The 23,751-nt window shown below is 36.4% G+C and overlaps 1 protein-coding gene across 7 annotated transcripts in view; it reads right to left on the reverse strand.

The window, feature by feature from the left end:
• Window positions 1-23,751, reverse strand: part of LOC144324197 (uncharacterized) — a 258,348-nt gene that overhangs the window by 2,966 nt on the left and 231,631 nt on the right. For all 7 annotated transcript variants that reach the window (XR_013389648.1, XR_013389647.1, XR_013389646.1 and 4 more), the window contains one exon: window positions 1,445-1,522. The gene's annotated coding sequence lies outside the window, so the exon portion shown is untranslated. The remainder of the gene's footprint in view (window positions 1-1,444; window positions 1,523-23,751) is intronic.

The raw sequence follows: 23,751 nt of genomic DNA on the forward strand, positions 1-23,751 counted from the left end.
GTTACATAATTAGTTGATATTTTAAAGATAAAAGATCTTTCATTTTTCCATGCAAAGCAAATTAACAGCACCATGAATTTTTTAAAGAAGGCATTAGCAAAGATTTTTATAAATGTAAATGCTGTCCAACTTAAAATCATCTACTGAGTTAGAGGAAGCACGGTAAAATGAAAAAAGAGCCAAGAAACTTCAAATACATAACTTTGTATAAATCACATTATGATCTGTAGGGTTCTTTGCAATTCTAAAAATGTATTTGTAAGAAATGAATGGACTTGGGGTGGCCTGGGTGGTTCAGGGGTTTAGCGCCTCCTTCAGCCCAGGGTGTGATCCTGGAGACTGGGGATCCAGTCCCATGTCAGGTTCCCTGCATGGAGCCTGCTTCTCCTTCTGCCTGTGTCTCTGCCTCTCTCTCCGTGCGTCTCTCATGAATGAATGAATGAATGAATGAATGAATAAATAAATCTTTAAAAAAAGAATGGACTTGAAAACAATAATTACAGTTAAATATGGATTATCTGAATAATAAATCTGAAAAAGAACTTTGAAAATGTCATTCACATTGTCATTCCACTTAATGAAAATGTGTGAAATATAAAGTGGAATACTGATATTGGGTGTTTTTACAATTTTGTCAACAATTAAGATAATTTAGTCTTGTTCACTTTTAGTTGGACAATAAATGCTTTCAGGAAATGATGGAAGAAAGTTATGAACAAATTATTGCAGCGAGATGAAGTTCATGGTCAGTACGGAGGGAAAAGCAACAGAGCTGAAGCAAACATCTTTACATAAGGCTTTATTATTTTGTTTGATGGACCAAAAAGATTCATCCTTTAGATGCTCATGTTCAAATTATGAACTAAAAACCTTACAAATTCCGATGTACATAATCTCCCTTCTGGAGGTACTTGCCATTCAGAAATTATTATATATCATCAGTTCAAAATTCAAAGCCATTTTATATACACCCATAGTCATTTCAAAATGACAAAAACATTTTAAGTTTATAAAAAATTAGCAGGATTTTAAAAACATCTTTCAGAATCTTAAGTATATAAAATTATTTTTTATAAAATAGTTATATTCTTCAAATATTCCATCCGAGGAGGATTCATTTTAATCTCATTTTCCTTTATAGCCTTAAATGGGTTACAAAGGAAAAGATGTGAAAGGAAAAAGGCACAAAGGAACAGAAAATCATGTGTTAAAGTTGGCTGGTCTGAGTTTTATAGCTGGGATTCCATATAAAAATCTGACCAACAAAGATAAAAGATGAAATCACACAAATTTTTAGGACTCTTTACAGCATCAATACTTATTCACTAGTTTTATATATTAATATAAATAAATATAGTTTTATACTATCATGTTTCATATAAATTATGATAGTATAAGTTGTTTTCTATATTTAAAATTTATTCAGCTTTCTGAAAAAGAGTACCTTAGCTCACTTTAGCGTGCATGGTTTGGTAGAAGTCACAATCTAAATTATGTCCTCTTCCTCAATTGTCCTGAGACTCTAAAAGACAAATGTAAATTCAGAAGAAAATTGAATAGACTTGTTAGATAAGCAGTTTTATTCAACAAAGGTAAAGCCTCAGAGGCAATCTGTTCCCAGAAATAGTCTTGGCTTATGCTTTATTTAGTTGATTTTCAACAAACCTAATTTAACTCAAATGCAACTTTATGTACTGTAAAGGACCTCCCAATGAGCAGAATGAAAACTAAATCAAGAAATATTTTCTGCTGCTAGGCCAGGGGCTCCTTATAGTCCCTACCCTAAAGAATTTCCTAGCTTCTGTTGGCAAATAACTGCTTTGTATCTTCTACTATTCTTCTCTCCAAATGGGTAAGCTTATTGTATTATCCGATCCCTGGTCCACTACTGTATTTTGCATCCATATGTTTGTGATGGGGACATGGTGGCAGTGACCAAAGGAAACAAAATCTGGATTCTAGTAGAAAGAATGTATACCACTGAGAAATCCTAGAGTTTGAAATGAATTCAGTGACAGATGAAATACTGGATTGTGTACTTGGGGAATGGGGGAGGGGATGCATTTTATGTGTGAAAAGAGGAAGGGTATTTGGTGATCAGAAGAGTAAACTGCAGTGGAGACTGTTATGTGAACATCTAACCCATTTCCTCTGTGTCCTGGGCCTAAAACTAAACTGCATTTCTACCCTCTCTTGCAGGTTCGTATGGCCAGGTGACTGAATTATAGCCAATGGAAAGTGGGTGGCTCACTCACAAAACTTTTCTATGCCTGATTCGGCATTCTTTTTCCTTGTTCACTGGCTTGAATCAAAGTAATCTAAAGCCCTTAGGAATGGTGGAGGCATGAGATGGAAAGAAGCTGAGTCTGAAATGTCTTCCAATTGACATGTGTGACGGAGAAATAAACATTATTATATTAAGGCACTGAAATCGGGGGTTTCATTTGTTACACTAGCATATAGCATGCATTATTCTGATATGGTGGGTATCAAGTTGCTTTGGTATTTAGATTCCATTCGAACATGTAAAAGAATGAAATAACAGCTTTGTTGTAAAAAACAAAATACTACCACATGCCAAAATTATATCCTTCGGATCTACTTAAAATTATAATAAAAAATTGTAGACATCAATAGAAATACATGTAATTAGAAATTTAATCTGGGGTATATGTGAATGCAAATGTGTAAAGACCACTGCTATGAGGCTTCACTATTATTCTACTTATTATTGCACTATTATTTTTCCATGTATTTATATGATAAACTTCAGGTAATATTATGCAGATTAACAATCCACATTTAAACACATTCAATGAAAACAAAAAACAACAACAACAAAAAAACAAAATAAACACATTCAATGAATCTGAAACAACTACCATGGGATAAACATTTTATCTATTTATCAAAGTTTGTTTTTGTTTTGTTTTGCTGAACTTCTGTTTGGAACACTTTATTAGTCTCCTTTCATTTAGGAGTATAATAAAACTGAATATCTTTAAGAATATCTGGTACTATAGACTAGTAACAAGTTCATATTGAATTTCAGTAACATTTGATTGTATGTGAATTTGCTCTTACTTTTTCTTTTCTTGTCCCATCAGGTTAGCTGAGCCTTTTTGGCTTGATACATCTATTGTTCTGGAAAGGGCATATATAAATTGGATATTTTTCTAGGGTCACGTAGTGATAGCTACCCCATTCCTAATGGTATTGATGTCCAAGGATAGTAGACCCAGGATCACAAGAAGCAGACTCTGACAGTTGTGTTTCTGGGATTGACACAGGGAAGTGTTTTGAGCTTCATGGCCTTGGAAGAGCCAAGACATAAAGACTGTGACTCTGGGAACCCATCAAAGGCATACCAGCAGAACTGAGCTCTGAAAAAAAAAAAAAAAAAAGAACTGAGCTCTGACAGAGTAACATTTCTCTCTTGAAGATCTGTAGCAGCTTAAGTAGAGGGGTGCATCGAAAGCAGATGTGCATTACCTAAAGCAGTGGTTTTCCATTAGGGCCAATGTTGACTCTCAGGGGATATTTGGCAATACTTGGAGACATTTTGGTTGTCACAGCTTAGGAGAAGGGTACTCCTGGCATCTTGTAGTTGGAAGCCAGGACTGTTACTAAACATCCTGCAATATATAGGACGGCCTCCTCCAACAAATATTTTTCCATACAAAATGTCAAAAATGCCAAGGTTGAGAATCTCTCCTCTGTACAGATATGCAGCAAGACTTCAGCCACCAGGTGTGGTTACCAGCTTTACTTACTAGAATCATCAAGACTTTATACTCTTCCTGCTTAGTGTATATATCAGTCTAAATTGGCTACATTGGTGCTAACAATTCCAAAAGCTCAGTGGCTGAACACGCAAAAGAGCTTATTTCTTGTTCATACTACATTCCAACACAGATTGAAATGCTTATCACACAGGGACCCAAACTGATAAAGACTCCATTTCAACATATGCTTCCCCAACCACTACAACAGAGGGAAGGGAAGAACAAATCAAATACTGGGCCTTAAAACCTTCTGCAAGGAAGGGAAATGTGTCATTTCTACCAACATTTCATTGTCCAAGCAAATCATACGGCTACTTCTTTCTTCAAGGGAGCAGAAAAGTATATATTCATTATATGTTTAGACAGAGAACCAGGATATTTTTTTAACAGCTCTAATGACTATCCCAGCATGTCTTCTGAAATATCCTTTAAATAGACCGTGTGAGCCTCTAGAACTGTGGAAAATTTGAGGGAGGGAACAAAAAGGAGATGACTTTTTTCCCCTATTGCAGCATTTAAGGTATACTCTGAGTAATCAACTGGAAAGAAAATAAGTGACCATATTTATACTCAATTTGTAGAGTAGTGCATTAAGGTCACAATTTGAGACACACACACAAAACAAGGGTGGTCAATTCCACCTTGCTGAGGGTAAGGAAAGGCTTCACAGTTGCCTTTAGAACATGAATTAGGTGAAACAAATTCCCCTGCAAAGAGTTGAATAAAAGTTACACAAACATTAACAGTTTAGCATGTTTATAAAGAAACTGCATCCAGGTAAAGGATGTCATCTAAGCAAGCAGGAAAGATATACATCAGTAGTCTCATATGGTAAAAGTAGACATTTAGGCTTTATCCTAAAGGCAATGCAGAGCTTTTTGAGAGAGGGTTTTAATCTGGAAACTAGTAGAACTAATAGATTTAACTTTTTGAATAATTAATCTGAATCTTCATGCTACTGCGGAGCATGAATTAGAAGAGGCAAAACTAGAGGCAGTAAGATCTATTAGATTTTACCATAGTCCAGAGAAGATACTGAGGAAAAAGCCATGAGAAATGATATTAATGAAGTAGATCCTGCCTCACAACCCTCTTTTGGTTCCTCCTCTTCATCCAGTTATAACAGTTGGGGTGCCTGATTGCTCACCACTGGACCCTCTTCTCCATTTATCCTCTCCCTTTAATGATCTCATCAAGTTTATGAATAGTAAATGTCAGTCATATACTGATGACTTCTAAATTTCTCTCTCATGCCAACCTTCAGATATGCATACCTGCTATATGACATATCCACTTTAGATATGTAATTGCCATCTCAAATTGTATCCAAAATGGACCTCCAGAAAAATGACCATTGATAACTCCTAAATAAACTTAGGCAATAAGCATCAATAGGTGCTTAAACCATTATATGGAAAGTTATGGTGAAATGGATAATCACATGATGCAAAATTAGCGACTTCATAATGATAGAGTCAGGGTTATTATCACCTGATAAGTGGGACATCTTTATGTGACAACTGATACATTACAATATGAATTACAGCATCAAAAAATATTTGGCATGAATCTAACCAAGCTTTTGGATATAACTTCTAGTTTACTGGTAAAACAGAGGTGGACAAACAAGCTAAATGAAGTCATGTGGGAACAATCAGGCAAATCCAGAATGTCAGGTATACTATAGAACAATTGAACCAATTTGAACCAACAATATGAAACATTGAATTTTGAATACTGGGTCTCTAGATAAGTGAAGTCTTGATAAATGGAACAAACATCCAACATCAGGAACAATGAAGAGAAAATTATTACTCAGTATATAAAATGTTAAAATGTAAGTTCTTGTGAAACCTTTATGTGAAGATGACCATAGACCAGCGGTTCTCAACCAAGAGCAATTTTGACACCCAGGTGACATCTGGCAATATCAAGAGGGGAAGGAGTAAGATGTTACTGGAATCTGGTGGGTAGAGGCTAAGAATTCTTCTCAACACCCTACAAAGCACAAGACAGAGATTCTTAACAAAGAATGATCCATACCAAAATGTTAGTAGTGCTGAAGTTAAGAACCCTGGGGCACCTGGGTGGCTCAGTCAGTTAAGCATCTGCCTTCAGCTCAGGTCATGATCCCAGGTGCTGGGACTGGAGCCCCGCCTCAGGCTCGCTGCTCAGTGGGTAATGTGCTTCTCCACTCACACCCCCACCCCCACCCCACACTCCCACCTCTAATAAATAAATAAAATCTTTAAAAAAAAGACAAAGAAACCTCACAATAGGCCATCAAATGCCTACACAAAGAAGGCAGAGACCAGAGTTAATATGTTTACTTTGATCTTTGTGCAGTTCCTGGCACATGGTAAGCAAAAATGTTTGATGATCTCCTTTATATTGTATAAGCCTCTAGATTCTTGGGAAACTGGGGCCAGAGAGGTAAAGAGAGAAATAGTGTTTGGGCGGGGGCAAAGCTTAGAAGACAGATCATAGAAGAATTTAAGACATACATCAGTAGCACAAAGGTGATGATGAAACCTTGGGAGTGAATGAGAACTTCTATAGCAGTAGTCCTCAAACCTCACTGTGGATCACAATCACTTGGGCAGTTTTGAGAAAATGCAGATGCTTGGTCTAAACCCAGAGATTCTGATTTAAATGTCTGGGAGTGGAGGGTATACTAAGCATCATATTTTTTAAAAACTCATATTATTTTAATGTGTAGCCAGTGTTGGAAAGCTAAGGTTTTTTTTTTTTTCTAAACACAAATGAACTGTATTCATTATGATGGGTTTATTCATAAAACATACTGCATTCAGTGCAGTAGCTCAAAAAGTTTTAGCAGATTTTGTGGGTTTGGCAAAGCAAACAGGAACCCACTGTTGGTTCCTTTTGGTAAAATAAAGGCTAGAAAGTCCTTGGCACAACATAGAGGAAAGAATTTAAAGACTTTGTGAGGTAAGAAAGTAGATTACATGGATCATGTGTCTTATTCGTATATCTTGCCAGGGCCCCGAAGATTCCTTTCCCCTGCCAATAAAACAGAGCAAAAAAGGAAATACCCAAATATTTAAAAGTACTTTGCTGGATTTTATTTTTTATTTTTATTTTTTTCTGAGCTGGGAATGCTCTGGAAAGAGCTGCAATAAAAATGGTATTCCTGATCTCAGTGGATCGCAGTGAGAAGCCAGCTGAGGCCTGGCCCAGGTGATGACTGTTAACAGTCTGAAGCAAAGTGGGTATTGTTTTAATAGCCAGATGCTACACTCAGGGATCAGGGAATGGCTTCTGTAGCAGAAATCTCTGGCTATGGTTAATTAATCATGGGGTCCCCAGGAATGAAACAGAAAGACAGCCAATTAAGGTGTGTCTTGATTTATTTAACCAAAGCTATTCTAGGTCTGGTGAACAGGGGCCTCACTGGAGCCAGTGTGCTAGAGAATTTTGGGTTCACAGACCCAGTATCACCCAATGAAGAGAAGGCTAGTACCTATGAGGAAAGATCCTGCTGTAACCTTTCGCCTTATCTTCCCTAACGGGGGCTGACAGCTGTTAATCTGAATGCTTGTGCACTGAGGAAGGGGAAATACCTAAAGTTGGGAAATACTGGATGTTGGCTCAAAGTTAGCACTGATTCCCAGGGACCTGTAACTCCGCTCTAGATAGTCAGTTAGGGCTTGGGATCATTATGGGGTCTGGGTGATAAGTAGAGTATTGATTTGAATTTTTTCATGGAGGCCACATGAGATTCCCAAGCACATCTTGGGATCATTTTCTCAGATCCTGAGGGAATTGTTGGAATAGATGTTTTAGAAAACTGCCAGAACCCCACACAGTTTCTTACTTATACCTATAAAACAAAGGGCTATCATTTTGGGAAGGGCCCAGCAGAGGCCATTTGGCACTCTCCCTCCAGCCAAAACAGAGAATAAACAGGAGCACTACAGGAGGCTGCTTCCTGAAAGTGAAGATTGGTGATTAATTAACAGGCTGGTTTGGTTCTTGCTGTCCCATAAGTCATGGGGAATGACAGTAGATTTCTTTTTAAGATTTTGTTTATTTATTCATGAGAGACACACACAGAGGGAGGCAGAAACACAGGCAGAGGGAGAATCAGGCTCCAAGCAGGGAGCCCGGTGTGGGACTCAATCCCGGGACTCCAGGATCATACCCTGAGCCAAAGACAGGCGCTCAACCACTGAGCCACCCAGGCGTCCCAATGACAGTAGATTATTGAAAACAAAATCAATTGAGGCTCCCGTTGCAGCTGCTATTGCAATTTTTTTCCTTTTTACCATTATAAATTAACATATCTTCTAGCACTAAATGTGCAGTTATCAATCTTGCCAAAGCATTTTTTATCCATTTTGGTTTATAGGTATTACCAGAAATTTGCCTTCATTGACCTAAACACCAATAAATCTTTATTATTATGCCTCAGGAATACATCAGCTTTCCGGTTCTATGCTATAGCCTAGTTTGCTGGGAATGTCACCTCTTTAATCCAAGTGGTACATCACTTTGATCCAATAGCCACAAAACATCATGCTGATAGGACATGAAGATCAGAATGTAAGAAATGTTCCTGGTTGCTTTTATAAGTCATATATGTCAAATTCTATAAAAATAAAAATAATAAAAATTCTGATATGATACTAAAGGACCTGGGTGCTTGAGGATCTATGACATTCCAAGATACTCCTTTCAAAATGGGTATCTAAATTTTGGATGCATGTATGTCTTATTCTGACCACTTGTATGTCTTACTCTGACCATCAACAAGATGATCTAAATTTTATCCATCTGTAATTAGGGTACATAATAAAAGAAAGCTGAGTACCTGGTCCAGAATTTCAGTGCAAGTAACTGTCAACTGGTCATTATGACCTGGAATCTTTTATTGTGCTTGAAATTTTTATAGCCGAATGAAATATTGAATGGACTTGCTAACTCCAGGTAGGAGATAATCAGGGAAGGATCCTCAAGTCTAGACAAAGTCCATGCCCCCTTCAGTAGCTTTTTGTTTAAAAATTCCTGCCTTAATATTAGCTCTGGAGGAAATTGACTATGGGGTTCCATGTGGTTCATGCTGTCAATAATAAACTGTGTACTATTCAATAAACCCAGCAACCAAATAATTTAATACCGGAACAGGTCCTACATTCCTATGCCTTCTGCAAACTGCCACACTTGCATAAATTCACATCTATAGCCTAGAGGGAGTTTCCTATGAGCAATTTATCGATGATATAAAAGTCAATTATACATCCCAGTTTAAGTACTAGATGGAGTAGAGCATCCCGATTTAAAGATGGCTCCACAAAATATGCCTATACCAGATGGAAGAAGATTGCTGACTCTTAGGACAATGGAGAATAACAATCACATTAGTAGGCAGAACTTGGCCTTTACATGTTAGACACTTTTTATGGAAGAAGATCTGGCCTGAGGTCAAGATATATACTGATTTCCAGGGAGAGGCTAATGGTGTCGATTCTTTAGGATTTGGAAGTAACCAAATCAAAGTTAGGTAAAAAGCAAGCTTAGAGAATGGGTAAAACTATAAAACTATGGGGTGGATCACTTAAAATAGTCCTAAAGCCTGGAAATACTTGTGTTTCAAGCAAATACTCAGCAGGAAGCCAATAATGGAGAAGAGGCTCCTTAATAATCAAGTGGACAAGATGACCTTCTGGCTTGGTATCTGATCAATGATCTCGTCAACACATGTTGGGCTAGGAAACCTAAGGAGGGCAATTAGAAGGGAGTAAAGGGAAAATGGGAGAGGACATTGCAAAAGATAGGAGGCATAGAATTTTTGCCAAATGGATATGGCAGCTTAGATGAAGCCAGAGATGATGGATATGTAGCTACAACATGAACAGGTATGAGTTTTTCTTTAATATCCTAGATTTAAGAGCAGAGACCTCCTGAATTTGGGGGTTTACTGGTAGGTATAACTAGAAGTACAGCTAGTAGGGCAAGTTGGATGGGAAGTAAAGGAACTATTGCTGTCTGAGGAGAGTCTCTGCCTTCCAATACTGGCAACTTTTTGAAAAAAATGTTTTACAGAAGAAACAGTTTGGCATGAAAGATGTTAAGATTATGATAGAAAGGTACAAGAGGGAGCAGTGTAAGAGCAGGACTGTGAGTCACAATAGATAACACACATTTGACCACCTTCGTTCAGTTCACCAGCAACCACCGTACAGGCCTGTCTGCAAAGCTAGTTTCTTGAATTCTGAAACCGGCCATGCCTGGGCAGTAACAGGATCAGAGGCACTGAGCATTCCAGCCATAGCGTGGCTCCTGTGATATACCACAGGGTCTATGTGGAATAGGCAAAGAAGTGATAAGAGATAGGCTGAAAGAAAGAGGATTAGAAGATTAAAGAAGTGCGTGGGTCAAGAGCAATATATTCTTGCAACCCGCCTCTGCTCTGCTAGTAGGATTTTCTTGACCCATCCTACAATTGCTCCTTTCCATGTCTTTCCCCTACTCTTCTCACTGGAAAACCTGCTCCCATCTTTGAATTCATATATTATAACTTTTCAAAACCTTGCTCAAAACTCATCTCCCAAAACTATTTTTTAATCACCCTAATTATAGCTTAATTTTAATCCACCCTTAATCTACATCTTGATTTTGTGCTATTTGAAGACTGTGCTTTATAGTAATTTGCACCTGTTGATGTTTCTCTGAAAGTATTTCCACTTATCAGTGCGCATCTGTTCTGCTCCTCTATCCAAACTAAAAAATTGCTAGCAAATACTCGGTATTTTCTTTTTTACTTGGACATGGTTGATTTACCAGTGAGCTTATTGATAGAAAAGAGACATTTAAAGTGTTTACTTTGATTTGGATCATATGGGTACACTCTGAATTGTTAAATCCAAGATTTTACTAATAAATTTAAATTTTTTATTTTTATTGGAGATGAAAAGTCTGAATTTTAACTTTGTTTTTCTGTTTTTTGAAAACATAAACTAAATCATACTGTGAAGGTATTTTTGCCAGGGCCAAAACAGTGAATTTTAAAACCCAGAAGTGTGGAAACCAGAAAAACACACCTTTAGAGTGCTTTACTTCAACTTGCAATTCAGCAAGGGATATGAAAATATACAATTAAGATTATACCTTTCTTTTTTTATGTTTTTTTTTTAAGATTATACCTTTCAATTAAAAAGAATTCAATAAAAAATAAAATAATTTCAATGAAAAATAAAAAGATCATAGTAATAGTAATCATTTTTAGAGGAGCTCTCATCCATAATTGCAAATTATGTGGAAAATACTGAAATTATTACTAAAGAGGAGAATATAAATTAATCGACGATGTTAATGAGATAGTTCTCACACCAGAAATTATTTTATATTTTAATACCAATAATGTTAGCTAATACAATACTAGCATTTTTCATTAGGATCCTTTTAGAAACTAAAACCTTGAGTTCAAATAGATTTATTTCATTTTGACAAATGTGACTTTAAAATGCTACTGAAACGATTTCTCTGAAAAAAACACTTTGTTTACTCTATTCATAAAAGATACTGTCTGGGCTTGATAAACTCTCTTTTTTTTTTGAGACACAACCCTCAAAATAACATGTTACTTGCTTTAGGCTTATATATCTTATGGGGTATATCAAAGATTCTGAGCCTTACATTTTAGAAGATCTGTTCAATGACAATACATATGGATCTAAAAATGACCTGGCATCCAAGAAGCTGGTTTAGTTTAACTAGTTCCAAATATGATCATTTAAGTCTGATCTAAAATAATATTTTTAAAAAGATTATTTAATGTCATTTAAATGGCCACATATGAATTGTGGATGGATTGTTCAGTTGTGCTGAATTATGCAGAGAAAATTCTCCATTTAGGGGAACATTTGACAAGATAGACAATTCTTCCAATTCCTTTGTTTTTGGGTCTACAAGTGGGTGAGAAAAAGCACCAGGAGAGGAATCTTGAGACTCAGGTTAAGCTATGATCTTTCATATGTAAATATGTGTATATAGTGTGTATACATATAGTATATAGTGTATATAGTATGTATGCCTATATGTGTGGTACATGCATTTATTTTTATGACATGGTTTGGTGGTAATTATGAAATTTTCTAGCACATCAAATTTTAAAATGCGATTACAAAGCACTGTATCATAGGCCACTCCCCAAAGCTTAGAAACATTTTCAGTATTTGACTTCTATTAAAATTGACATCTATATCAAATTTTAGCTATTTTAAAAAGGTTTTTAGTATTTAAGTTTTAAATCTGCAAATTCAGAATGAATTGCTTCAGGTTGCTACTTTAGGTTGTTAGTATAGATTGTTTGTTCTTTATTTAACCTTTAAGAAAACATCCCAAAGAACATTTCTAATCTCACCTACTAGCATTAGACACTCTTTAACTGCTGTATCTTTTATTCTGCAAGAGCAATCTCCTATCTATCCTGCAGATCAATTTCTGTTGCTACATATAATGATTAGGCATGAAATCTGGTGAAATTATTTTTAAAACACAATCTGATTGCCATAAATTTTAAATATAAAATTTTAGGGAACCAGGCTATATCAGATCATAAATACATAGTATGTTATTCTAGGCTAGGTAATAAGTCTGATTCCCTCCATAAAAATTATTCTTATTCCATTATAATCATACTCATAAAATTAATTATATTATAAATAAGTTGCTTAAGGCTGGAAACATGTATATTTCTTTCTACCCCCTAAATCAACTGATTAACTGTGTTGTGCAATAATAGGAATTAAGGAAATAACTAGGTAATGAATTTACAAATGAATATCACAGGTTTCCAAATTATCTGAATAGCGTGGTAAGAGAAAGTAATTCTTTCTGGACTCTACAAAACATGGCTAGGTGCTTGTTTACCCAGCAGCGCCCTATCCCCATCAGCCAGGGAGCTGCCTTTAACATTTCTCAGGTTCCACAAGGAAGCTCTACCATTTGCAGAGAGGAAAGAACAGTTAAGTTCAGCCTATTTAATTTATTTTTAGTGTTTCTCCACTAGGTCTATAGCTGTATGAAAAATAAGACCTAAAATTCATAACAGTAACATAACATTATTTAGAATTATCACTAGAATTCTATCACACATAGAATTATCACTATTACACATAGTGTAATAGCCTAGTCAGAAAGTTAGTAAAAATTGTTCTCCAACTAATCTCCTAACTGATCCCTGCTTCCACCTTGTATCCTCTACTCCCAACACAGAGTCTCTAAGATCCTCTTTTAAATGAAAATCGCATTCTTTTACCGCACTGCTCAGATCCCTGCTCCCCATTTCAATCAAGTAAAAGCCAAATTCCTCAAAATAGTTCACATGGCCTTACAGGATTTCTCCTGACCCTCCTTTTCCTTTCTAATCCCATTCTCTGCTATTCTCTTTGTACACCACTCCAGTCACAGTAGTCTTCTTGCTGTTCCTTGACCCTGCCAGGTGCTTGCTCCTGTCCCTGGGCTTTGTACTGGTTATTCCCACTGTCTGGGATGTTTGCTCCCCAGATGGCTTCTCTCTTTCTCCCAATCTTCAAGTCTCTGCCCAAATGTCATCTTTTCAGTAAGACCTCTCAGCCAACCCTATGTTAAATTGTGGCCCACCACTACATCCTCTATCCCTTAGCCTGATTAATTTTTTCCCTTTGACTAATTATCTTCTAACAATTGTAAATTTAACTTATTTATTCTACTTATTGTCTGTCCCCCCCCCAAGAATGTGTATAGACTGCAAAAAGAGGATTTGTTTTTCTGTTTTATTTTCTGTCATATCTACAGCACTAAATTACTTTCTTGAACATAATATACACTCAAATAAATATGTGTTGGATGAACAAACAGATATGCAAGTTTTGCCCTAATTTTTCAGTTTTCAGTTATGGTAGAGTCATAAAGCTACTAATGAAAAGATGAATAAATAAGCTACATAATCTGAAATATGAAAATGATCTGATACAAATGAATGGCACATTTTACAAATGAAATATAATCATGAAAATGAACATCACATTTTCTTATAATTTATAATATATTGAGACTTTGAACATATCTGAGGACTATATTCAACAGTATGGATCACCCATTCTGAGCAGAATCTATTGCCCTGTGGTGATAGAAGAAAGATCCATCCCCATACTGCCTCAAACTGCAGCTAAGGTAGAAATTGTTCTGGCTATAAGATGAACTATCTCCAGATCCAGACAAATGTGAATTAAAAAAAAAATTAAGTTAGTCAAGAATGATTTCAGCAATTGGGCCTACTATGCTAATTTGGTTAAGTATTAACTGACCACACTGTCTGAAAGAGTTATCCAACACTTCCTAGTGTGCCATCGCATGGCCTTATAAAGAAGTCCTGGCCACGCACACTTTTATTTACATCAGAGGCCAGAATCCAGTGAAACCCTTAGCTGTAGGTAGGGCTCACATGGAGAGCAATGGAAGAGAAGGACATTTGGCCACATCAGTCAAGTTGAGTATGGTGATCAGTAGGACGATAGAGATCAAAGCAATGTCATCCTGTGGATTCTTCTGCATCCCCAGCACCTGGCATAGTCTACGTATTCATTCCTTCAATACTTTATTTCTTTGTTCAGAAATGTTTATCAAGAACCTACTTGTATTAAAAATGTACTACGGGAGCTAAAGTAGTGAACAAGAACCAATATAGTCCTTGCCAGGATGGAGCTTGCATCTAACTGGGGAGGACTGGGGGTAGGGAGGGAGCAAATATAGCATAACACAATTGTGGTATCTATTACAAAGGAGAAGCAGACTTTGATAAGAAAGCATACAACCTAGATCTGATCTAGTTTGAGATGCAAGATACAAAGTTTCAGAGGAAGTTATTAATTTAAGAGCTGAAGGATAGATAGGAGTTAATAAGGCAAAAGAGGAAGACAGTGTAACAAGGGTGGCAGTCTGAAGTAGGAAGGTAAGTGGCACTTTCAAGAAATTAGGGTATATAGGATAGGAGAGGTCTGGGAACATACAGCTAGATTCGTCCCTTACCAGCAAAACAAAATGTTTCCTTGTAGTGCAAACCCTCCACAAGGGATATGGATGGTGGTGCCCAATTAACGTGCATTGAACTTGGGTGCTTAAATAAAGGGCTCCACCACTATGGGCTTCATGCTCCTTAGGTGCCTTTTCATGCCCTAAGTTCCGAAGTACTTATTCCAGGAGAGTCTGAAGAATGATGGAAAGCAAAGTTTTCATGGGTCAGCAGCATCTTCAGCTATGATTTTGCTTGGGAATGTCAAGAAGATTCCTGGTGGTAAAAGCAATGAAGAAATTTTTCTAGCAAGAAAATTGGTGTATAGGGGCGCCTGGGTGGCACAGTCAGGTTAAGTGTCAGACTCTTGGTCTCAGCCCAGGTTGTGATCTCAGGTTCATGAGATTAAGCCCCACGTCGGGCTCCATGCTAAACCCGGATTCTGCTTGAGATTATCTCTCTCCCTCTCCTTTTGCCCTTCTGGCTTATGCTCTCTCTCTCTCAAAATAAATAAAAATAAGTAAATCTTTAAAAAAAAGATAATTGAGTCCACTTCATTTTTGAAAGTGCAAATGTATAAGATACATATTATGCAATAAGTAATTATTCGTATTGTGCATGAGGAAGTTGTATTTGGATCAGGAGTTAAATTCTAAAATACAGGCATATTTCTACACCTGTATAACTTTTCTTTTTTAAAGTATGCTCAAAGTAAAAGAAACAATTGAAAAAAATATGACACTAAGAGAGAGTAAAAGGAACTAAAGAATATATAATATAAAGAGAAGCAGATAAGGAAAATTAAAGAAGGATTTTTACAGGGGAAAAACAATTTCATTTTATTGTAAAGACCTAAATGAATAAAAGAAGACTTTGAATGTGAAGATGATTAAAAAGACAAAATCATTAGCTAAAGATATTTACAAGTTTAGACTCTTTCATTTTGATTGTAATTTTAATTAGCTGGACACTGGGGGGGAAGAAAATGAAAGCCTACATCATCTACTTACTCTTTAAATTGCATTCCACCTTAATTTTCTGCTCTTCAGTTCTTAATTTTCTCTATTTTTGTTCTAAGTAATCCGGTTATCAGGCTAAAGTGATTTTCCCTCAGCCAGGTTTAGCATTCAGTATTTGCGTCCGTAAACCAAAAGTTCACCCCATCGCTTTAGTTTTTATTCTTTCAATAGCAAAAACTCTCTACAGGTAATTTTTTCCCCAATCCTTTGTCTATACAGCAGGGTGCTTTGTATACCCATGACAGTTAGATGACTAATAACAAAGACTTCTATTTTTAAAATAATTATGCTCTATTTACACAGCTTTCCACAAAATTTACTCATAAAATTTAGAAGGCAGCAAAGCTTTAAAAAATTCTGTAGTTTTATTATTCATTAAAACCCTTTTGTGTGTGTGTGTGTGTGTGTGTGTGCGCGCCGGTGAGTTGCTGGTTTCTGTTTCTCTGAAAAAGTAGTAGCCAAAAAAATCAGCATTAGTTAATCAAGCCTAGGATTTATGTCTGCGTGAATAAAATTTTTAAAAATGATATTGATATTAAACAAAACACATCTGTTTAAAATAACCTACTTTAGGAAGGGTTTATCTTCAAGATATTATCTGGTTTTTTCGTAGGCTATTTATTTTGCATTTGTTAAAGAAAACAAAATTAGCATAGCTAACCATGTATTATGTGCCTCTCAGTTTGCCCTGTCTTCCAAAAGAAATTCTCTCAAATAATGCAAAGTAACAATGTTGGAGTGCCCTGAGGTCTGTGGATGAAAGGCACTATTTAAGTGGTGACAATTATTATTATTATTCTGCCATGGATAAAGAGTAACAATTGGCTTTAAAAACCCATTGTGGACAATTTCATTTTGCTCCCCTATATCTCAGATATAATCAGAGAACAGAGTTCTCAGCACATGATATACACTCAAACCAGAACAGCACATACACAGGGATGAGGAGTATAAATGTAATTATCCTAGCAATTAAATACCTTAAATACAGCACTGGCTGCCAGTCAATAGCCATTCAGGGTGGTATAATTTAAGGAACAGCAAAAAATAAATAAAACCATAAAACAAATAAAACCCAGCTATATATCACCAGTTGTCTCAAAATCCCCAAATTTAGTTTGTATTTTTTAAGACTTCCCTTACTTTAAAATACAAATACTCCTTGAGATGAATGATTCTTTGAACTGTATTCGTTGTTGTATTATTTTGATGAGTTCCACATACCTTCCAGATGCAGTGTGGAGAAAAGGGGTGGAATAAGAGAGGGCAACTAAGAAGCTGAAAGAAGAAATTATAGAAGCTGTAGAGGGTGAAAAATGCAGAAAATGAAATTTAAGAGCAAGAGTGATCAAGGTCTTACTTTTGCCCAAAATGTGATGATAATTAACTTCATAATCATTAGAAAGTGATGTCAAGGATTGCTACAGGATCCTCTTACCTGGAAGTCTTTTAAAATAAGATACTTGGAATAAATAAATAAGATAAGATAAGATACTTGGATCTTTCTGGCATGGTTCTACTGAATAGAGGGCAGTGACATTGATTAATTGTCCCGTCTAGGCTAGACCTCTTTGAAAGCACTGTACCTGAAAGGTCTTTTTCTTTAATGCACTACTGGAATGATGTACCAACTTGTTTATAATTTGGATATGCTGCAGCAACATTGAGATTTTATTCCAGTATTTCTGGTCCTTCCCATTTGCTTAAGACTGATTGCAAAGTGTCTTCCAGACTCTTGCAAATAAATCAACTGGAATACTTCCTAAGTATTCGGATCCCTGAGGCCCTGTCCATTTTGGACACTGTGTGAATCTGTAGATACCTACGAAGACAAGAGGGGAATGTTTTAGGATGTAGAGAGTGGCAAGACATGGTGTTCTACAATAAGATGACATTACTGACACCTTGCTGGGGCTCCCCACCAGGTGTGTTCTCCAACATGGGTTGGGTGTACATCCTCTGGCTCCCTGCCACCCCCACCACCCCACCATAACACTTAATAGCACTGCCTTGTAATGCTTGCTTAGTTGGGAAGCCCCTTTTTGACTCTTAAGGCTGAAAAATAGGGCCATAGGCTTCTTACTCCTGTGTCTCCAGAATCTAGTCCAGCTCCTGGAACATGACAAATGCTCAAATAATCTTTCTTGAATAAAGGAATGAATTAATGAATAAACTTCTTAAAGGAGAACTGCTTGGGTAAATTATATAAATTTTTTAAAAAGAAGAGCAATTTGTTAACTACACTGGAATTAAAACCTTTTTTTTTTTTTTTTTTTTTTTTTTAGTATATGGGCTGCCAAAGCAAGCACAAAACCTAAAATTTTTTAAAAAGGAATGTACCTTCGAGCTAAATGAAGCAGAGAAACAATAATAATGTTAGCAACTAACCACATTTAAATTCTTACTGTATCAGAAAGGTCTAAGTGCTTTAAATGAAGGATGTAATTCCTACAACCCTCTCTATGAACTGGTACTACTGCTGTCACTTTATTTCAAAATAAAGGAAGGTCCTGTGGCTTGCCCAAAGTCACATATCTAGTAAGACAGAACCAGGACTGAAGTCAGCTAGCTAGACGCCAGAACTCTAGCTCCAAGCTATTACTCCGCAGAATGTAGGTAATGATGAAGGTGCTGTGCTAGGAGCCTTGGAGGATGCTAAGAACAGGCTCTCGCTTTCAACGGAGCTTACAATAATGAGCAATATATGTTTAATTTGCTCACTTTTTTTTCTTTGAAATTTAAGAGAAAATGAGGCGGGTAGGGGAGCAAGTGTTGGGTGGGAGAGAGAGGACAGGAGAGGGAGGGGGGAAAGAGGAGGTAGGAGGGAAGCAGCCTTGGTTCTTCACCAGAAAGTTTATGACCCATTTTATCCATGTTTGATTCTGTTCCCAACAAGCAACAACAAATGAAAAACTCTCAAACCAGCAACCAACACTTACCCCACAATATTTTTCACCGTTCTTTGAATATTAAAATATCTGGGAATTATTCTTTATTAGAAAAATAAATCTTGTCTTTAAAAATAACTTGAATTTTTTTCTGCTGCCCAAGTAACCAACATAAACTTTATATGTCTCTCTCTCTCTATATATATAAATATGTATATATAAAATTTTTCCTAGACCTTTAATTTCATGCTACCATTTCAGTACTACCATCATAGTGTTTACATATAGTCTAAAACTATCCAATAATGTGGCATAAAATAGCTAATTCATTTTTGTTGATATCATAAAAACCTTAGAAGAATTTAGGGTTATCAAATATTTAAACAAAAATAGTTAAAATGATATAAGGTAAAAGAGAAATAACTTTTGACTTGTTAAAAGTAAAGAGTTCAGGTGCAGGATGAAGCATACATATCAAAGGCATAGGAAATGTCATTACTTTGAAAAAAAATAAAAGAATAACAAGTTTAGAAAATTAACTATCAAATTACATTTTTTTAAGAGGGGCAGTTAAAATGTTGATGAACAAATATAAGATGATGACTCAGGGGCACTAAAAATACGAAATGTGTGGGTTCTTCTAGATAATACAATAAGTACTGGGAGTTTCACTTTATAACCCATTGTGATTAAACAGCATATTGCTGAAAATGCAGACGTGATACTGCCATAGTAAAACCAGCCTTTTAAAAGATGTTTCTAATTAAATCATGAAAAATCAAAAAGAAAATGTTGAGAGAAGCCATTTTGAAGATTTTATTAATGATGCATTCATGGAGAGGGCTTTATTAGATTTGAACTAGCAAATGCTTAATGCTACCGCACAAAATGATAGATAAGCATTTTTCCCCTAAAAAGTTCTTTCTTTCAGAGCAAAAACTTTCTTATAATACAAATTCCTTTTTATTCAGTTAAATTGTGGTAATGAGAAACTTTGATGTTTGACTTAATAATGTTTTAATTAATCCATATCTGCATATGACTTAGTTGTATTGATTTCTATCATTTCTCACACAGCTTTCCACTTCTAAACAAGATTCCTTTTAATATTCAACAGTTTCTCTCAGGAGGTATAGAAGGCATTGACTTTACTGGAAATTGATATCAAAGCATCAAGCATAAATTGTTCTGCTGCAGAAGCTCTTATGAAATGTTTTCTGAAGAAACCCAGGGAAGATCCAATTTAAGATTAATCTATGAAGTGTATTAATAATGTCAGAAGGTGGAAAGTAAATGTCTTGCTATTTTAAACACTGGTCAATGGCTCACTATCCTGTGAGACTCAGCTCAAGATTCATTGTAACTGGGAAACTTCCTAGTTCCTCTCTTCCTTTTTTGACTTCTATATGATTTCCTATCAAATTGTGGACAGCCCATAACTTATAAAAGTATAATCCCTTGGGGCACCTGGGTGGCCAGTTGGTTAAGCGGCCAACTCTTGATTTTGGCTCAGGTCATGATCTCAGGGTCCTGGAATCAAGTCCTGAGAGGAGACCAGCTCCATGCTCAGCAGGGACCTACATGAGATTCTCTCCCTCTCCCTCTAAAATAAATAAACAAATCTTAAAAAAAAAAAAAAAAGCCCTATAATCCCTTATCTACAGTTCTTAATTCTAAAAATCTGTTAAAAACAGTAACTTTCAAGCTTGGTGCAGATTTATTTCAAGGCAGGACCTGAACTATATGAGATCTCTGTAGAAAAAATAATGTGCTTGTTAATTATGGAAGCACTTCCCCAGAGCACACTAGGACATTGGCGGGATCTGTGGCATATGCACAATGCCCTTCTAAAATCTGAGGAATTTTGAAACACATCTGTCCCGGGAAGTTTAGGTCAATGATGTAGACCTATATTAGTATATTATATTGTAGTTATTAGTTAATTGTCTGGGAAGTCCTGTGACCAAGTGCCATATTTTATAGAACTTTGAAGAGTCATCTTGATTTGCCCAGAACTAAGGGATTTTCTGGGATCTGTAGCACTTTCAGTGCTAAAACCAGATAGGTCCCAGGCAAATAGGGACCTTTGATTTCCAGCCCCTAGCACAGCATAAAGTATATACTGGATATTCAAAATATACTTGCTGAATGAATTCATGAATGAATGGGTCTTTAAACATTCTCTGATCAGGAGGAAAAAGCCTGAAAACATTCCATCTAAGTGAAAAATTCACCCAAGTCAATTCAGACTGCTCCTTACCAGAATGAGGCCATTAAAGTGTTAACTTTTAAATATTTTAACATACACCTTTTAATTAATTCTTATAATTTTCCCAGCTATCCATTTAGTTAAATGAAAACACATGGTTCAATGTGAGTCAAAAGTCCTTGTTTGTGTGTGCTGGAAATTACTTATGTGTACTTTGATACTTATAGTGATTCTAACACATATGACAGATATAGGTGAATTTGTCAGTCAGCTTTTTTTTTTTTTTTTTTTTTTTTTTAGTCTGAGGCTGAACTGAACCCTGTCAGTTCCCTTTCCTCTTTGGACTCAGTGACTCTTTAGCCTTACTACCTTTTACCATGTTTTTCAATTTCCTTACCCAAACAAGCTTGCCTCCTACTTTACAGAAAAATTAAGCCTATGAGGTTTGAGATCTCTACTTATTCTCCCCTCACCCCCAGTTTACCTATACCTTTCCTCACTTTTCTCAAGTCTCAAAGGGTAAAGTCTACTTCTTTTTGTTGAAAACCCCTCCATCACTACTTTAGGTCTCACTTCTTGTTCTCTACTCCAAGAGCATACCACCCTCTGTGATTTTCATGTTTTATTTTCTCTTGTTCACTTTTATCCTATAAATATGTTTATTTTCTCTTGTTCACTTTTATCCTATAAATATGTCTCCCAAGTCTTATTAAATGAATGAATTAGTTAAATAGCCACCCCCTACACACACCCTGTAACCTCCCCTGCCTGCCTCCACCACTCTCCTTTATTGTTTTGTTTAATAAGCTGCGTTTAAAGAGTAGGTGGCTCTTGCTCTCTGTAATTCTCCAACACTTAAACTTCTGCACTTAGGTTCTACAGAGACTAGTGCTGGGGGAAAAATTACTAACAACTTTTGGGCAACCAAGTCATGTTTTATCCTCACCTTTATAGCTTAATGAATCCCCCTACTCCATTTGTCACAGCTGACATTTTTTTGAAACTTGACTCCATTGGTTGACATCTTACTGTTACTTCATTTTCAGCTCACCTCTATCCACTCCTTCATTTCCTTGTGGACTCTTTCTCCTTACCTGCCACTTTCGTATTGGTGCCCCAGTAAGTTCCACTTTTTACTCACTGTTATTTCTTTTCTTTTACACAGTCTTGTGTAAAGTGTATAGCCATCTTGTTTTCATGGTTTTAACTCCCATTTATGATGCTAATGATTTCAAAAAATTTAAATACCCAACTCCCCTTAGATGTTTTGTAACAACCACATATATTCTATCTCCTAAAACTGAACTCATCATCTCCCATCCCTCCCCCTTGTCCCATCTATTTCTACTATATCTATAGTGCGCTATTGTGATTTATAATAAGAAATGCATATTCAATCTTCAACATCTTGGCACAGGCACAGGACTTCTAAAACCACTGCAGTTTCCTAAGTCATAGAGTGATAAAGATGAAAAGAGCAAGGAGAGTCTTGAGTTATTCACAAAAAGTCTCTTTCAACCACACCTGAGTTCAGGTTAATATGGTCACTTTGAGGAAGTTCCTAAGGATGGGGACTGGTTGCCAAGGGAACCAATCTGATGATTAGAGGGTGGGAACTTTAGCTGCATCTCCTGGAGGGGAGAGAGCCTGGATGGCTGAGTTAATCATAAGAACCAATGATTCAATCAGTCATGCCTACATGATAAAATTTTCATAAAGAAACTCTAACCAAAGAAGTTCAGAGAGCTTCCTGGTAGATGAACACATGGAGATGCTGCCTGGGTGGCATACCTGCAAGAGGGCGAGGAAGTTTCATGCCCTTTCCTACATACCTATGCATCTCTTCCGTCTTCCAGTACCTGAGTTGTATCCTTTTGCAAGAATGGCTCATAAAACTCAGGAAGACCATTTACTGCTCCATGAGCCATTCTTGCAAATTATTAAATCTGAAGAGGAAATCATGGGAACCCCCGAATTGTAGCCTGAAGGTCAAAAGCATAGGTGACAACCTGAACTTGCAATTGGTGAGTAAAGGTGGTGATGGTGGAGGCAGTCTTGTGGGACTGAGCCCTTAACATGTGGGATCTGACATTATCTCCAGGTAAATAGTGTTAATATTGAGCTAAAATGTAGTACACCCAGTTGATATCCACTGGAGAGTCAAATTGGTAGGTGTGGGAAAATCCCCACTTATTTCATAACCAGGAGGATATGAGTGTAGAGAAAGGAAATAGTTTTCTCTTTCATATAGCAATGATGATGTATCAAAACACAATCTGAAATAGTCACTCCTCTGCTCAAGACTTTTCATGGCTCTTCATTATCTAATGTCAAAACTTCCTAGCCTGTCGTATCATAAGGTCCTCTTTCACCTGGCATTCCTTTATCTATCTGCCTGGCCTCATCTCCAACTTCTCCCAGCTTTATGGTTTAAGCATTAGGAACTCCAAGCCACTCATAGTTCTTTATGCAATTTTACATTGTGTACACGTGCTCATGCTCTTCTGTGGTGAGAACTTCTAATTTTTCTTACTCTGTTTAGCTTTTATTCATCTTTCAAAAGCCATCCCAGGCATTACTTCTTCTAGGAGCAATTTTTATTGACCAACTTTTATTTCATAGCAATTATGAGAAGAAAAGACCAAACAATTCACTTCCAAGGGTAGATTCTACAAGGATAGTGTTGGGGGAGATCTTAAATATCCTCAGCGATACTTTGTGGATATTTCAGAAGTACATGCTTCATAGTCAAGGTTCATTCAAGAGCAGCTATTGCAAGAGCAATATTTTACTCTTCTAAACACCATTGTGATGATATAGTTGGGCACCACTT

Source organism: Canis aureus, chromosome 11, assembly GCF_053574225.1.
Source record: "Canis aureus isolate CA01 chromosome 11, VMU_Caureus_v.1.0, whole genome shotgun sequence".
In the NCBI taxonomy this organism is placed as follows: Eukaryota; Metazoa; Chordata; class Mammalia; order Carnivora; family Canidae; genus Canis; species Canis aureus.